Below are 18435 nucleotides of genomic sequence, written 5' to 3' on the forward strand. Positions count from 1 at the left end.
TGTCTGTGATTTGTGTCAGTGTGTGTCAGTGTTGCACACTCTGGCATTTCAGTACAGATGTGATGTGTGACAGTGCTCTTTGTTAATGTGTGTCAGTGTCACACATTCTCCAGCATTTCAGAATATGTTTATCTGTGTGGGTATGTCATCACACTTGTATCAATGTGCGTGTCAGTGATTTGTGCCAATGTCTGTGTCAGTGTTGTGTATTCTCTGGCTTTCAGTACATGTGTGAGTATCTGCATAGGTGCGTCATTGTACTTGTATCAGTGTGTGTCTGTGATTTGTGTCAATGTGTGTATTAGTGATTAGTGTCAATGATTGTGTCTATGTTGCAATTCTCTGGCTTTCAGTATATTGTGAGTATCTGCATGGGTGTGTCATTGCACTTGCATGAACATGTGTGTCAGCGATTTGTGTCAATGTTTGTGTTCAGTGTGGCACACTCTGACATTTCTTTATATGTGTGAGTATATGTGTAGGTATGTCATTGCACTCATATCAATGTGTGTGTCATTGGTTTGTGTCAATATGTGTGTCAGTGATTTGTGTCTATGTGTATGTCAGAGTTGCACACTCTGGCCTTTCAGTATAGACATGAATATCTATGTGGTTGAAATGTTGCAAGTTGTATCAATGTGTGTTTGTCAGAGATTTGCCTCAATGTGTGTCAGTGTTGCACACTCTGGTGATTCAGTACAGATGTGATGTGTGTCAGTGATTTTTCTCAGTTTGTGTCGGTGTTGCAGGCACTTTCATTTCAGCATAGAGCTGAATATCTGTGTGGTGACATCATTGCATTTGTATCAATGTGTGTGTCAGTGATTTGTCGTAATGAGTGTCAATGCCACAACTCTGGCATTTCAGTATAAATGTGATGTTTGTGAGTTGTTTGTGTTAATGTGTTTGTCAGTGTTGCACACTCTGGCATTTCAATTCAGAATGATGTGTGTCAGTGATTTGTGTCAATGAGTGTCAGTGCTGCACACTGTGGATTTTCAGTATAGACCTGAATATCTGTGTGGTATCATAATTGCATTTGTATCTGTGTGTCAGTTATTTGTGTCAATGTGTGTCAATGCAGTACACTCTGGAATTTCATTATAGATGTGAGGTGTGTCAGTGCTTTCTGTCAATGTGTGTCAGTGTCACACATTCTCTAGCAATCAGAATGTGTGTATCTGTGTTGTTATGTCATTACATTTAAAGAAAAGTGTGTGTCAGTGATTTCTGTCAATGTGTGGATTCAGTGTTGCACACTGTGGCATTGCAGTCTAGTCGTGAATAACTGTATGGTTACATCGTTGCAATTTGTATCAATGTGTGTGTCAGTATTTATATTGATGTGTATGTCAGTGATTTGTGACAATGTGTGTGTCAGTGTACGTGTGAGTATCTGTGTTGTTATGTCATTGCATTTAAATCAAAGTGTGTGTCAGTGATTTGTGTCAATGTGTGTGTCAGTGCTGCACACTCTGGCACTTCAGTATAGATGTGATATGTGTCAGTGATTAGTACCCATGTGTGTCAGTGTACGTGTGAGTTTCTGTGTTGTTATGTCATTGCATTTAAATCAAAGTGTGTGTCAGTGATTTGTGTCAATATGTGTGTCAGTGCTGCACACTCTGGCATTTCAGTTTAGATATTATGTGTGTCAGTGATTTGTACCCATGTGTGTCAGTGTACGTGTGAGTATCTGTGTTGTTATGTCATTGCATTTAAATCAAAGTGTGTGTCAGTGATTTGTGTCAAGGTGTGTGTCAGTGCTGCACACTCTGGCATTTCAGTACTGATGTGATGTGTGTCAGTGATTTATACCCATGTGTGTCAGTGTACGTGTATCTGTGTTGTCATGTCATTGCATTTAAATCAAGGTGTGTGTCAGCGATTTGTCTCACTTTATATCAGTTTTGCACACTCTGGCATTTCAGTATATGTGTGAGCATATGTTGGGTATGTCATTGCACTCATATCAATGTGTATGTCAGTGATTTGTGACAATGTGTGTGTCAGTGTATGTGTATCTGTGTTGTTATGTCATTGCATTTAAATCAAAGTGTGTGTCAGTGATTTGTGTCAATGTGTGTGTCAGTGCTGCACACTGTGGCACTTCAGTATAGATGTGATGTGTGTCAGTGATTTGTACCCATGTGTGTCAGTGTACGTGTGAGTTTCTGTGTTGTTATATCATTGCATTTAAATCAAAGTGTGTGTCAGTGATTTGTGTCAATATGTGTGTGTCAGTTCTGCACACTCTGGCATTTCAGTACTGATGTGATATGTGTCAGTGATTAGTACCCATGTGTGTCAGTGTATGTGTATCTGTGTTGTTATGTCATTGCATTTAAATCAACGTCTGTGTCGGTGATTTGCATCAAAGTATGTGTCAGTGCTGCACACTCTGGCATTTCAGTACTGATGTGATGTGTGTCAATGATTTGTGCCCATGTGTGTCAGTGTACGTGTGAGTTTCTGTGTTGTTATGTCATTGCATTAAATCAAAGTGTGTGTCAGTGATTTGTGTCAATGTGTGTGTCAGTGCTGCACACTCTGGCATTTCAGTTTAGATGTTATGTGTGTCAGTGATTTGTACCCATGTGTGTCAGTGTATGTGTATCTGTGTTGTTGTGTCATTGCATTTTAATCAAAGTGTGTGTCAGCGATTTCTCTCAGTTTATTTCAGTTTTGCACACTGGCATTTCAGTATATGTGTGAGCATATGTTGGGTATGTCATTGCACTCATATCAATATGTATGTCAGTGATTTGTGACAATGTGTGTGTCAGTGTATGTGTGAGTATCTGTGTTGTTATGTCATTGCATTTAAATCAAAGTGTGTTTCGGTGATTTGTGTCAATGTGTGTATCAGTGCTCCATACTCTGGCACTTCAGTATAGATGAGATGTGTGACAGTGATTTGTTCCCATGTGTGTCAGTGTACGTGTGAGTTTCTGTGTTGTTATATCATTGCATTTAAATCAAAGTGTGTGTCAGTGATTTGTGTCAATATGTGTGTGTCAATTCTGCACACTCTGGCATTTCAGTACTAATGTGATGTGTATCAGCGATTTGTCTCATTTTATATCAGTTTTGCACATTCTGGCATTTCAGTATATGTGTGAGCATATGTGTGGGTATGTCATTGCACTCATATCAATGTGTATGTCAGTGATTTGTGACAATGTGTGTGTCAGTGTACGTGTGATTATCTGTATATTTCATTGCATTTAAATCAAAGTGTGTGTCAGTGATTTGTGTCAGTATGTGTGTGTCAGTGCTGCACACTCTGGCATTTCAGTACTGATGTGATGTGTGTCAGTGATTTGTACCCAAGTGTGTCAGTGTATGTGTGAGTATCTGTGTCGTTATGTCATTGCATTTAAATCAAAGTGTGTGTCAGTGATTTGTGTCAATATGTGTGTGTCAGTGCTGCGCACTCTGGCATTTCAGTACTGATGTGATGAGTGTCAGTGATTTGTACCCATGTGTGTCAGTGTACATGTGAGTATCTGTATTGTTATGTCATTGCATTTAAATCAAACTGTATGTCAGTGATTTGTGTCAATGTGTGTGTCAGTGCTGCACACTCTGGCATTTCAGTACTGATGTGATATGTGTCAGTGATTTGTACCCATGTGTGTCAGTGTACGTGTGAGTATCTGTGTTGTTATGTCATTGCATTTAAATCAAAGTGTGTGTCAGTGATTTGTGTCAAGGTGTGTGTCAGTGCTGCACACTCTGGCATTTCAGTACTGATGTGATGTGTGTCAGTGATTTGTACCCATGTGTGTCAGTGTACGTGTATCTGTGTTGTCATGTCATTGCATTTAAATCAAGGTGTGTGTCAACGATTTGTCTCAGTTTATATCAGTTTTGCACACTATGGCATTTCAGTATATGTGTGAGCATATGTTGGGTATGTCATTGCACTCATATCAATGTGTATGTCAGTGATTTGTGACAATGTGTGTGTCAGTGTATGTGTATCTGTGTTGTTATGTCATTGCATTTAAATCAAAGTGTGTGTCAGTGATTTGTGTCAGTATGTGTGTGTCAGTGCTGCACACTGTGGCACTTCAGTATAGATGTGATGTGTGTCAGTGATTTGTACCCATGTGTGTCAGTGTACGTGTGAGTTTCTGTGTTGTTATGTCATTGCATTTAAATCAAAGTGTGTGTCAGTGATTTGTGTCAATATGTGTGTGTCAGTTCTGCACACTCTGGCATTTCAGTACTGATGTGATCTGTGTCAGCGATTTGTCTCTGTTTATATCAGTTTTGCACATTCTGGCATTTCAGCATATGTGTGGGTATGTCATTGCACTCATATCAATGTGTATGTCAGTGATTTGTGTCAATGTGTGTGTCAGTGCTGCACACTCTGGCATTTCAGTTCTGATGTGATGTGTGTCAGTGACTTGTACCCATGTGTGTCAGTGTACGTGTATCTGTGTTGTCATGTCATTGCATTTAAATCAAAGTGTGTGTCAGCGATTTGTCTCAGTTTATATCAGTTTTGCACACTGGCATTTCAGTATATGTGTGAGCATATGTTGGGTATGTCATTGCACTCATATCAATGTGTATGTCAGTGATTTGTGTCAATGTGTGTGTCAGTGTATGTGTGAGTATCTGTGTCGTTATGTCATTGCATTTAAATCAAAGTGTCAGTGATTTGTGTCAGTATGTGTGTGTCAGTGCTGCACACTCTGGCATTTCAGTATAGATGTGATGTGTGTCAGTGATTTGTGTCAATATCTGTGTCAGTGTTGTGTATTCTCTGGCATTTCACTACAGATTGATGATTGTCAGTGCTTTCTGTTAATGTGTGTCAGTGTCACACATCCTCTAGCATTTCAAAATATCTTTATCTCTGTGGGTATGTCATCACACTTGTATCAATGTGTGTGTCAGTGATTTGTGTCAATGTCTGTGTCAGTGTTTGTATTCTCTGGCTTTCAGTATATGTGTGTGTCATTGCACTTGTATCAGTGTGTGTCTGTGATTTGTGTCAATGTGTGTCTGTTTTTGTGTCATTGTGTGTGTGTTGCAATTTTCTGGCTTTCATTATATTGTATCTGCATGTTTGTGTCGTTGCTCTTGTATGAACATGTGTGTCAGTGATTTGTGTCAATGTTTGTGTTCAGTGTGGCACACTCTGACATTTCTTTATATGTGTGGGTATGTCATTGCACTCGTATCAATGTGTGTGTCATTGTTTTGTGTCAATGTGTGTGTCAGTGCTACACACACTGACCTTTCAGTATATGTGTGAGCATATGTTTGGGTATGTCATTGTACTCATGTCAATGTTTGTGTCAGTATTTGTATCAATGTGTATGTCAGTGATTTGTGTCAATATTTGTGTCACTGTTGCACACTCTGGCATTTCAGTACAGATGTTATGTGTGTCAGTGATTTGTGTCAATGTGTGTCAGCGTTTCACACTCTTTCATTTCTGTATAGAAATGAATATCTGTGTGGTGTCATAATTGCATTTGTATCAATGTGTGTTTCAGTGATTCGTGTCAATGTTGTCAATGCAGTACACTCTGGAATTTCAGTATAGATGTTATGTGTGTCAGTGCTTTATGTCAATGTGTGTCGGTATCACACACTTCTAGCATTTGGAATTTGTGTATCTGAGTTGCTATGTCATTTCATTTAAAGCAAAGTGTGTGTCATGATTTGTGTCAGTGCTACACACTCTGGCATTTCAGTATAGAAGTGATGTGTGTCAGAGACTTGTGTCAATCTGTGTCAGTGTTGCACACTCTGGCATTTCAGTACAGAGGTGATGTGTGTCAGTGATTTGTCTCCGTTTGTGTAAGTGTTGCATACTCTGGCATTTCAGTATATGTGTGAGTTTATGTGTGGGTATGTCATTGCACTCATATCATAGTGTATGTCAGTGATTTGTATCAATGTGTGTGTCAGTGTATGTGTGAATATCTGTTGTTATGACATTGCATTTAAATCAAAGTGTGTTTCGGTGATTTGTGTCAATGTGTGTGTCAGTGCTGCACACTCTGGAATTTCAGTATAGTTGTGATGTGTGTCAGTGATTTGTATTAATGTGTGTCAGAGTCACACATTCTCCATCATTTCAGAATATGTTTATCTGTGTGGTATGTCGCACTTGTATCAATGTGTGTGTCAGTGATTTGTGCCAATGTCTGTGTCAGTGTTGTGTATTCTCTGGCTTTCAGTACATGTGTGAGTATCTTATGGGTGTGTCATTGCACTTGTATCAGTGTGTGTTTGTTATTTGTGTCAATGTGTGTATTAGTGATTAGTGACAATGATTGTGTCTATGTTGCAATTCTCTGGCTTTCAGTATATTGTGAGTATCTGCATGGGTGTGTCATTGCACTTGCATGAACATGTGTGTCAGCGATTTGTGTCAATGTTTGTGTTCAGTGTGGCACACTCTGACATTTCTTTATATGTGTGAGTATATGAGTGGGTATGTCATTGCACTCATATCAATGTGTGTGTCATTGGTTTGTGTCAATATGTGTGTCAGTGATTTGTGTCTATGTGTATGTCAGAGTTGCACACTCTGGCCTTTCAGTATAGACATGAATATCTATGTGGTTGAAATGTTGCAAGTTGTATCAATGTGTGTTTGTCAGAGATTTGCCTCAATGTGTGTCAGTGTTGCACACTCTGGTGATTCAGTACAGATGTGATGTGTGTCAGTGATTTTTCTCAGTTTGTGTCGGTGTTGCAGGCACTTTCATTTCAGTATAGAGCTGAATATCTGTGTGGTGACATCATTGTATTTGTATCAATGTGTGTGTCAGTGATTTGTCGTAATGTGTGTCAATGCCACAACTCTGGCATTTCAGTATAAATGTGATGTTTGTGAGTTGTTTGTGTTAATGTGTTTGTCAGTGTTGCACACTCTGGCATTTCAGTATAGATGTGATGTGTGTCAGTGATTTGTGTCAGTGTCACACATTCTCTAGCATTCAGCATTTGTGTATCTGTGTGGGTATGTCACTGCATTTGTATCAATGTGTGTGTCATTGATTTGTGTCAATGTGTGTGTCAGTGTTGCATATTCTTTGGCATTCAGAATATGTGTATTTGTGTGGATGTGTCATTGGATTTGTATCATGTGTGTGTCAGTGATTTGTATCAATTTGTGCATCAGTGCTGCACGCTCTCCAGCATTTCAGTATATGTGTGAGTATCTGTGTGTGTATGTCATTGCATTTTTATCAGTGTGTATGTGTCAGTGATTTTCATCATGTGTGTTTCAGTGTTGCACACTCTGCATTACAGTATATGTGTGAGTTTATGTTTGTGTATGTTATTGCACTCCTATCAAAGTGTATGACATTGATTTGTATCAATGTATATGTCAGTGTATGTGTGAGCATCTTTGTTGTTATGTCATTGTATTTAAATCAAAGTGTGTGTCAGTGGTTTGTGTCAATGTCTGTGTCAGTGTTGTATATTCTCTGGCATTTCAGTACAGATGTGATGATTGTCAGTGCTTTCTGTCAATGTGTGTCAGTTTCACACATTCTCCAGCATTTCAGAATGTTTGTCTGTGTGGGTATGTCATTGCACTTTTATTAACGTGTGTTTCAGTGATTTGTGTCAATGTCTGTGTCAGTGTTGTGTATGCTCTGGCTTTCAGTACATGTGTGAGTATCTGCATGGGTGTGTCATTGCAATTTTATAAGTGTGTGTGTGATTTTGTCATTGTGTGTGTCACTGTTGCACATTCTGGCATTTCAGTATGGACGTGAATATTTGTGTGCTTAAAAGGTTGCAATTTGTATCAATGTGTATGTGTCATCGATTTGTCTCAATGTGTGTTTCAGTGCTGCACACTCTGATGATTCAGAACAGATGTGATGTGTGTCAGTGATTTTTCTCATTTTGTGTCAGTGTTGCACACTCTTTCATTTCAGTATAGACCTGAATATCTGTGTGGTTAGATCATTGCATTTGTATCAATGTGTGTGTCAGTGCTGTACACTCTGGCATTTCAGTATACACTTGATTATCTATGTGGTTACATCATTGCAATTTATATCAATGTGTGTGTCAAGTATTTGTGTCAATGTGTGTGTCAGTGCTGCACACTCTGGCGTTTCATTATAGACCTGAATATCTGTGTGGTTACATCATTGCATTTGTATCAATGTGTGTATGTCAGTGATTTGTGTCAATGTGTGTCAGTGTTGCACACTCTGGCATTTCAGTGCAGATGTGATGTGTGTCAGTGATTTGTGTCAGTGTGTGTCAGTGTCACACATTCTCTAGCATTCGGCATTTGTGTATCTGTGTGGGTATGTCATTGCATTTGTATCAATGTGTGTGCCATTGATTTGTGTCAATGTGTGTGTGTCAGTGTTGCATATTCTTTAGCATTCAGAATATGTGTATCTGTGTGGATGTGTCATTGGATTTGTATCATGTGTGTGTCAGTGATTTGTATCAATGTGTGTGTCAGTGCTGCACACTCTCCTGCATTTCAGTATATGTGTGAGTATCTATCTGTATGTGTATGTGGTGGAAATAAAGGCCATGCCAAGATGGCTGCTGGCAACGGAGTCTGCCTGGCAACAGGCTGTCATTGGGTGGTTTCAGAAACCACATGACAGCGACATCTGCCTGGCAACAGGCTGTGATTTGATGGCTTCAGACTCTGCCTGGCAACAGGGTGTGATTGGTTAGGGCATAGACCACCCCTTGACCGGATTGGCTGCCTTGGGTATATAAGCTGTTGTAGCAACTGAAATAAACAAGTCTGCAGGCTGCTTAACTTGGGCCTGCTTTCACCCAACTCCCGGGGTCTGTGTGGTGACTCTGTGCCTTTTGCCCCCACCAGGCTCCTCTTCCAGAAACAAATCCACTGCAACATCTGGCGGGCCACCGTGAATGAGAGAGAGACAGCGTGTCGGAGTTGACAAGGTTCCCCCCTGGATTTCGGCAAGTAGGCCCCTCAGTGTTTTGTGTGCTGTTCGGTTCCATGAGGGTGGGCACAGAACCCCCTCCTAAGCCCCTTTCCTTGTCCTTGTCCTTGGTCTAAGTGACCCTAGGTTAGGCACACAGCACCCAAAAGTGTACACCGCTTCTTGGCTCCTCCTTTTACTTTTGGTTCGCCCGGCGAATTCATATAAGGGACTGATCATCCCAGAATTTGGAACCAAGTCATTTTCCCTCCCTTGAGAGAGGTGACGCTCCGGAGACACCGTGTGGGCATATGGCCTTGACCTAACGAATCAAGGAAGTCCCCCACTAAGCACAGGACATACGTACAATCTGACACACCACTGTCTGTTTGTCTAAGGTAGGGAACCCCTGCAGAATGCCATCAGCTGCTGAGGTGCTAGGAATCTGTTTTATTATGGCAGCAGTGCTGTACGTGTCTTCCTTTGCCTAGAGTTGGTGTGGCGTGCTGCTCTTAAGCACTCAAACATGGGAAGGATACCCCCCTCTCAGATTCCTGTGCAGATTACCACACATAGTGAATCTGTGAATGATAAGAGCCTGACACTCCAGGTCCCTGTTTCACAGACAACAGTTGATGACTTAGGGAGAGAGAGCTCTGACAGTGAAAATGACATGACAGCAGAAAAGGTAGCAATGCCTGGTCAGCCACATCCCCAAATACTCATGGGATAAACTTAGATGACCTCGAGGCAATAACCCATGAGAGGTCATCCCATCCACACCCAGTGAGGATCCCCACATTTGTGGCAGTTCCCAGGCATCCCAGGCTCTCACGGCAGCTGCTAGACCCCATCCCACCCACATGTTTGCCGTTAATGTAGGAGTGGATGCAGAATTCAGGCCCTGGATTCCAATGCCTGTAAAAAGGCTTCTGCTAACCAAGGGTCAAGGATATGCTTGTGTCTTTCCAGAGAATGCGGGGCAGCCCATTTGGGTACCAGCCAGAAACATCAAGCCTGCAACTGACAGCCAACCAGAACCAGCTGAACAAGACTGAGAGTCCGCCTTGTTAGCAGATGCACCTGCCCTATCATCCTACCCTGAGAAACTTCCCATAGCCACATCCATTACTGTTTTATACCCCACTAGCTCTGGTCAGCCACTCGAACAGCCCACAGCCTGTGTGCAGTCATGCCATTCCTGATTAACATTGTTCCTCATTCCTACCCCCATCTGAGCAGGCACTCCTGTGGTCTCCCGTTTTGAGCGCTGGTTAGTCAACGACGGGTAAGATTCCCTGGGGGACAACCTAAGACAGGCACAGCCGCATACGGAGACCACGTGGAAATGGGGTCAACAATGGTATGGCCAAGAATCATGCCTCCCGTTGCTCAAAAAATAAACGAAAAGGAGGAAATGTGGTGGAATGAGAAGGCCATGCCAAGATGGCTGCTGGCAACAGAGTCTGCTTGGCAACAGGCTGTGATTGGATGGCTTAGGAAACCACATGACAGCGGAGTCTGCCTGGTAACAAGCTGTGATTTGATGGCTTCAGAAACTGCCTGGCAACAGGGTGTGATAGGTTAGGGCATAGAATGCCCCTTGACCAGATCGGCTGCCTTGGCTATATAAGCTGCTGTAGCAACTGGAATAAACGAGTCTGCAGGCTGCTTGCCTCAGGCCTGCTTTCACCCGACTCCCAGGATCTGTGTGGTGACTCTGCGCCTATTGCCCCCACCATGCTCCTCCTCTCAGAAATGAATCCACTGCAACATGTGTATGTCACTGCATTTGTATCAATGTGTGTGTGTCAGTGATTTGTATCATGTGTGTGTCATTGTTGCACACTCTGGCATTTCAGTATATGTGTGAGTTTATGTGTGGGTATGTCATTGCACTCGTATCAAAGTGTCAGTGATTTGTATCAATGTGTGTGTCAGTGTATGTGTGAGTATCTGCGTTGTTATGTCATTGTATTTAAATCAAAGTGTGTATCAGTAATTTGCGTCGGTGTGTGCATCAATGCTGCACACTCTGGCATTTCAGTATAGACCTGAATATCTGTTAGATCATTGCATTTGTATCAATGTGTGTGTGTCAGTGATTTGTGTCAATGTGTGTGTCAGTGCTGCACATGCTGGAATTTCAGTATAGACGTGATGTGTGTCAGTGCTTTCTGTCAATGTGTGTGCCAGTGTTGCATACTCTGGCATTTCAGTATAGATGTGATGTGTGTCAGTGATTTGTGTCAATGTGTGTCAGTGCTGCACATGCTGAAATTTCAGTATAGATGTGATGTGTGTCAGTGATTTGTGTCAATGTGTGTCAGTGCTAAACACTCTGGAATTTCAGTATAGATGTGTGTACGTCAGTGATTTTTGTCAATGTGTGGCAGTGCTGCACACTCTAGAATTTCAGTACAGATGTGATGTGTGACAGTGCTCTCTGTCAATGTGTGTCAGTGTCACACATTCTCTAGCATTTCAGAATATGGTTATCTGTGTGGGTATGTCATTGCACTTGTATCAATGTGTGTGTCAGTGATTTGTGTCAATGTCTGTGAGTGTTGTGTATTCTCTGGCTTTCAGTACATGTGTGAGTATCTGCATGGGTGCACCATCGCACTTGTATCAATGTGTGTGTCAGTGATTTTTGTCAATGTTTGTGTCAGTGTTGTTTATTCTCTGGCTTTCAGTACATGTGTGAGTATCTGCATGGGTGCGTCATTGCACTTGTATCAATGTGTGTGTCTGTGATTTGTGTCAATGATTGTGTCTGTGTTGGAATTCTCTGGCTTTCAGTATATTATGAGTATCTGCATGGATGTGTCATTGCACTTGTTTGAACATGTGTGCCGGTGATTTGTGTCAATGTTTGTGTTCAGTGTGGCACACTCTGACATTTCTTTATATGTATGAGTATATGTGTGGGTATGTCATTGCACTCATATCAATGTGTGTGTCAGTATTTGTATCCATGTGTGTGTCAGTGATTTGTATCCATTTGTGTGTCAATGATTTATGTCAATGTGTGTTTCAGTGTTGCACAATCTCTGGCATTCTGTATATGTGTGAGTATCTGCATGGGTGTGTCTGAAGTGTGTATCTGCATTGGTGTGTTACTGCACTTGTATCCATGTGTCTGTCAGTGATTTGTATCAGTGTGTGTTTCTGTGTTGCACATTCTCTGGCTTTCAGTATATTTGTGAGTATCTGCATGGCTGTGTCATTGCACTTGTGTCCATGTGTTTTGCAGTGATTTGTGTCAATGTTGATCATTCTCTGACTTTCAGTATATTTCTGAGTATCTGCATGGGTCTGTCATTGTACTTGTATAACATGTGTGTCGTTGCACATGTGTCCATGTGTATGTCAGTGGTTTGTGACTATGTGTGTCAGTGTTGCACATTCTCTGGATTTCGGTATATGTGTGAATACCTGCATGGGTGTGTCATTGCACTTGTATCCATGTTTGTGTCAGTTATTTGTGTCAATGTGTGTGTCTGTATTACAATTCTCTGGCTTTCAGTATATTGTATCTGCATGGGTGTGTATTTGCACTTGTATCAATGTGTGTGTCTGCAATTTGTGTCATGTGTGTGTCAGTGTTGCACATTTTCTGGCATTCAGTATATTGTGAGAATCTGCATGTGTGTTCCATTGCACTCATATCAATGTGTGTGTCAGTGATTTGTGTCAATGTGTATGTCAGTGATTTGTGCCAATGTGTGTGTCAGTTTTGCATATTTTCTGGCATTCAGTATATGTGTGATTTTCTGCATGGGTGTGTAATTGCACATGTATCAATGTGTGTGTTAATGATTTGTATCAATGTGTGTGTCAGTGATTTGTGTCAATGTGTATGTCAGTGATTTGTGTCAATGTGTGTGTCAGTGTTGTACATTCTCGGCCATTCAGTATGTGTGTGACTACCTGCATGGGTGTGTTATTGTACTATTATCAGTGTGTGCATCAGTGATTTGTATCCATGTGCATGTCAGTGATTTGTATCTATGTGTGTGTTAGTTTGGTACATTCTCTGACTTTCAGTAAATGTGTGAGTATCTGCATGGGTGTGTCATTGCAGTGAGTATCTTCACTGGTGTGTCATTGAACTTGTATCAGTGGTGTTCATTGCACTTGTATCCATGTGTGTGTCAGTGATTTGTATCAATGTGTGTGTAAGTGTTGCATATTCTCTGGCTTTCAGTATATTTGTGAGTATCTGCATGGATGTGTCATTGCACTTGTATAACATGTGTGTGTCATTTCACTTGTGTCCTTGTGTTTGCCAGTGATTTGTGTCAATGTGTGGCAGTGTTGCACATTCTCTGGTTTTCAGCATATTTCTGAGTATCTGCATGGGTGTGTCATTGTACTTGTATAACATGTGTGTCATTGCACATATATCCATGTGTGTGTCAGTGATTTGTGACAATATGTGTCAGTGTTGCACATTCTCTGGATTTTGGTATATGTGTGAATACCTGCATGGGTGTGTCATTGCACTTGTATCCATGTTTGTGTCAGTGATATGTGTCAATGTGTGTGTCTGTGTTGATATTCTCAATTTCAGTATACTGTGAGTATCTGCATGGGTATGTCATTGCACTTGTATGAATGTGTGTATCAGTGAATTGTGTCAATGTGTGTCAGTGTTGCACATTCTGGCATTTCAGTACAGATGTGATGTGTGTCAGTGCTGTCAATGTGTGTCAGTGTCACACATTCTCTAGCATTTCAGAATATTGTTTTCTTTGTGGGTATGTCATTGCACTTGTATCAATGTGTGTGTCAGTGATTTGTGTCCATGTCTGTGTCAGTGTTGTATATTCTCTGGCTTTCAGTACATGTGTGAGTATCTGCATGGGTGTGTCATTGCACTTGTATCAGTGTGCGTCTGTGATTTGTGTCAATGTGTGTATTAGTGATTAGTGTCAATGATTGTGTCTGTGTTGCAATTCTCTGGCTTTCAGCATATTGTGAGTATCTGCATGGGTGTTTCAAGGCACTCATATCAATGTGTGTGTCAATAATTTGTGTTAATATGTTTGTCAGTTTTTTGTTCCAATATCTGTGTCAGTTTTGCACATTCTCTAGCTTTCTGGTTATGTGTGAGTATCTGCATGGGTGTGTCACTGCACTTGTATCCATGTGTGTGTCAATATTTGTGTCAATGTGTGTGTCTATGTTGCAATTCAGTATATTGTGAATATCTGCACGTGTGTGTATTTGCACTTGTACCAATGTGTGTGTCAGTGATTTGTGTCAACATGTGTGTCAGTGTTGCACATTCTCTGGCTTTCAGTATATGTGTGAGTACCTGCATGGGTGTATCATTGCACTTGAATCAATGTCTGTGTCAGTGATTTTTATCCATGTGTGTATCAGTGATTTGTATCATGTGTGTGTCAGTGTTGCTCATTCTCTGGCATTCAGTATATGTGTGAGAGTACCTGCATGGGTGTGTCATTGCTCTTGTGAAACATGTGTTTCTGAGATTTGTGTCAATGTGTGTGTCAGTTTATGCAATCTTTGGCTTTCAGTATATGTGTGAGTATCTGTGTGGGTATGTCATTGCACTTGTATCCATGTATGTGTCAGTGATTCGCATTAATGCGTTTGTCAGTTATTTGTTTCAATGTCTGTGTCATTGTTCCACATTCTCTGGCATTCAGTATATGTATGAGTATCTGTGTGGGTATGTCATTGCATTTGTATCAATGTGTGTGTCAGTGATTTGTGTCAATGTGTGTGTCAGTGTTGCACCTTCTCTGGCATTCAGTATATGTGTCAGTAGATGTGTGGGTATGTCATTGCACTTGTACCAATGTGTGTGTCAATGATTTGTATCCATATTTGACATGTGTGAGTATTTGCATTAATATGTACTTGTATCAATTTGTGATTTAAGGATACTAATTGGAATGTCAGTGAATACTGAGTTTGTTTTAGTCTGGTGTAAATGTGCATTCCTGTATGTTAGCATGATTTTATATGACCATGCATGTCCTTTTATAGCGTGAATATTTATCAGTATGTGTGCCATAACCTCAGTTTATATGATCACAACGGTTTGATCAGGGTTCTCTATTGGTGTCTGAGTGTACGTTTATGCATTATTATCATGAATGTGGATATGGGTGTTTAAATATTATGTATGTGGACCTGTCCAAACTCACCTGACGTTTTTTGTGTAACTTTGCACATGTGTGAGTCCTTGATTCATAATACACTAGTGAAATGTCGGTTGTTACATCAATTTTTGTGTCAAAGTATGAGTGTATCTGTCTGTGTGTCTCTGAATGTAAATGAGCAAGTGTCAAGTGAGGAAGTGTTACACATACTCAGGCATTTTCATGAGAATGTGAGTTTCTGAGTGGATATGTCATTGCATTTGTATCAAACTATTCAACAAATGTTTATGATGTAAATCATAAAAAGTTATGGATTTATGTTAAATAATTCCCATATTAGTGATTGTGTAATGACTGTGTCAAATTCAGTATCAATTCATTGTATATCAATACTTGACAATGTGTGTGTCAGTATTGCATGTGCTCTGGCATTTGAGTATGTGTGTGAGTATCTGAATAGGTGTGTCAGTTCACTTGTATCATTGCATGACTGAAGGATACAATCAAGAATGTCAATGAATACATGCCACTTGCTGTAAGTTTGTATATGTGTATGTTAAGATGAGTGTGAATGACCATGTATGTCTTTGCATAGGTATGTATGTTATAAGTCTGTGTGCCAAAACCTGAGTCTGTGTGGTCACTGTGATTTTATCAAGGCTGTGTGTTAGTGTGTGAGTGTATACTTATAAATTATGTGCATGGATGTGGATATGGGTGTTTACATGTGACACATGTGGACATGTCACCACATCTGACCCTGTGTGCCTTTGTATAACTTTGGACTTGTGTTAGTCCTTGTTGTAGAATAGGTCAGTGAATTTAAGTTTGTCTTATCAGTTTTGGGTATCACAATATAAGTGCTTCTGTCAGTGTGTCTCTGAATGTAAATGAGCAATTGTCAATAGGTAATAAACATGTTAATGATGTAAATCATAATTTATGAATTAGTATTAAAGAATAAGTTCACATATTTGTGATTGTATAATGACTGTGCATGTTAAATTTGGTATCAATTTATGCTGTCAATGCTTGACAATGTGTGTGTGCCAGTGTTGCACATACTCTGACATTTTTGTGTGTGTGTATCTGAGTGAATATGTCATATTCATGGTATCAGAGTGTGATTCAAGGTATACAAACCAGAGTGGCAATGAATACGTGTCACTTGGTGTAAGTTTGATTGTGTGTGACCATGCAATAAATATTTATATTTATGAGTGTGTATGCCAAAACCTGAGTCTGTGTGGTCTCTTTGGTTTGATCAAGGCTGTGTGTGTCAGTGTGAGTGTATGTATGTTTATACATTACTTGCATGAATGTGGGTATTGGTGTTTACATGTGATGCATGTGGGTATGTAACTGCATCTGACTGTGTGTGTCTTTGTATAGCTTTGCACATATGTGAGTCCTTGAATAAAAATAGGGCAGTGCATAAAGTTACATCAGTTTTGGGTGTCAAAATATGACTGTATATGTGTCTATGTGTAAATGAGTAAGTGTCAACAGATATTCAACATGTTTATGATATAAACCATAATTTATGAATGTAAGTTAAAGAGTAAATTCACATATTAGTGTAGTGTAATATCTTTGCATTTTAAATGGATATCAATTAATGTATTTCAATGCTTGACAATGTGTCAGTGTTACCCATACTCTATCATTTGCATATATGTGTATCTCAGTGGGTATGTCTTTGAATTTTTGTGACTCAAGGCATTCAAACCAGTGTGTCAGTGAATACATGCCACTTGGTGTAAGTTTGTATGTGTGTATGTTAGCATTAGTGTGAATGATCATGTATGCCTTTCCATGGATAGGTATTTTTATAAGTATGCATGCCAAAATCTGAGTCTGTATGGTCAATGTGGTTTGATCATGGCTTTGTGTATTAGTGTATGAGTGTATGTTTATGCACTATGTCCATGAATGTGAATATGGCTGTTTACATTTGATACATGTGAACTTGTAGCCACTTCTGACTCTCTGTGACTTTGTATAGCTTTGCACTTTTCTGATTCCTTGTTTTTGAATATGTCAGTGTATTTAAATTTGTTACATCAATTTTGTGTGTCACAATATGAGTATATCTGTCAGATTGTCTCTGACCATAAATGAGCAAATGTCAACATGTAATCAACATATGTTTGCAATATAAATCATGATGTATGAATTAATGTTAAAGTATAAGTTCACATATTAATGATTTGTAATGACTGTGCATGTTTATCTGGGTATTAATTTATGGCTTGATAATGTGTTTGTCAGTGTTGCATGTGCCCTGGCATTTGAGTATGTGTGTGGGTATCTGAGTGGGCGTGTCATCGCATTTGTATCAATGTGTGATTCAAGAATACAAACAAGAATGTCAATGAATATGTGTTACTTGCTGTACGTTTGTGTGTATGTTAGCATGAGTGTGTATGAGCATGTATATCTTTGCATAAGTATGTATGTTTATGAGTGTGTAAGCCAAAATATGAGTGTGTATGATCACTGTGTTTTATCTAGGCTGTGTGTATTGGTGTATGATTGTAAGTTTATTCATTATACACGTGTATGTGGATATCGGGGCTTACATGTGATATATATGGACATGTCACCACATCTGATTGTTTTTGTATAGTTTTACATAGATGTAAATCCTTGTTTAAGAATAGATTAGTACATTTAAGTTTGTTACATTAGTGCTGTGTGTTTGTCAGTTTCACCTGTAGCCAGGCATGTATTTGTCATTGAATGTATGTATTATTTTTAAATGTATATAAGTGTATATTGATTGTATCATTTTGTCTAAATTTGTAGTGTGTACCCATGCTTGTGACTGTCCATGTCAGAATATTTGTGTATATTCTATGTATACATATTCTACTTACTGTTTCCTTTTTGTCCCTTGCATTGCTTCAACCTCTCTCTTTTCACTGAATTCATGCAAATGTGAGGTCATGATAAGGTCAGCCTTTTTGCAAATAGTCTTAATTATAATCAAATTGATCTGTGTTGTCTGTAGTCAATATGGATTGCTCTTTTAAAAATAATCATCAGGTGTAACTGATCCCTTCAAGACTCTAACACGGAGTTGGCTATCCCCAACTAAATTGAAAACTCTTTGGAGAATGCTTTGCTTTTGTTTTGCCTTCCCTGCGTGGCCATTCTCCCCACTCTGAAGCTATCTGAGGCCAGAAATGGTATTTTTGTATTAAAATATGAGCCCAGAGATGTAGAACAAGAAACATTTGACTCCTTTGCACTAAAGCCTAATGTCTTGTCCCCATAACAGGAACCCCAGGCTTATAGGAATGTGGGAGTCAATAGTTGTGTGCTCCAATTCCCTATCCAAACAGAAAGCCTAACAGATATATTCCCAGATACTTACACAA

At 39.8% G+C, this 18435-nt stretch overlaps 1 protein-coding gene across 3 annotated transcripts in view; it reads right to left on the reverse strand.

Annotated features, from left to right (window-relative positions):
- The window catches only part of AKAP4 (A-kinase anchoring protein 4), a 44333-nt gene that overhangs the window by 14741 nt on the left and 11157 nt on the right, over positions 1-18435 (reverse strand). The window lies entirely within an intron of this gene.

Source organism: Oryctolagus cuniculus, chromosome X (assembly GCF_964237555.1).
Source record: "Oryctolagus cuniculus chromosome X, mOryCun1.1, whole genome shotgun sequence".
In the NCBI taxonomy this organism is placed as follows: domain Eukaryota; kingdom Metazoa; phylum Chordata; class Mammalia; order Lagomorpha; family Leporidae; genus Oryctolagus; species Oryctolagus cuniculus.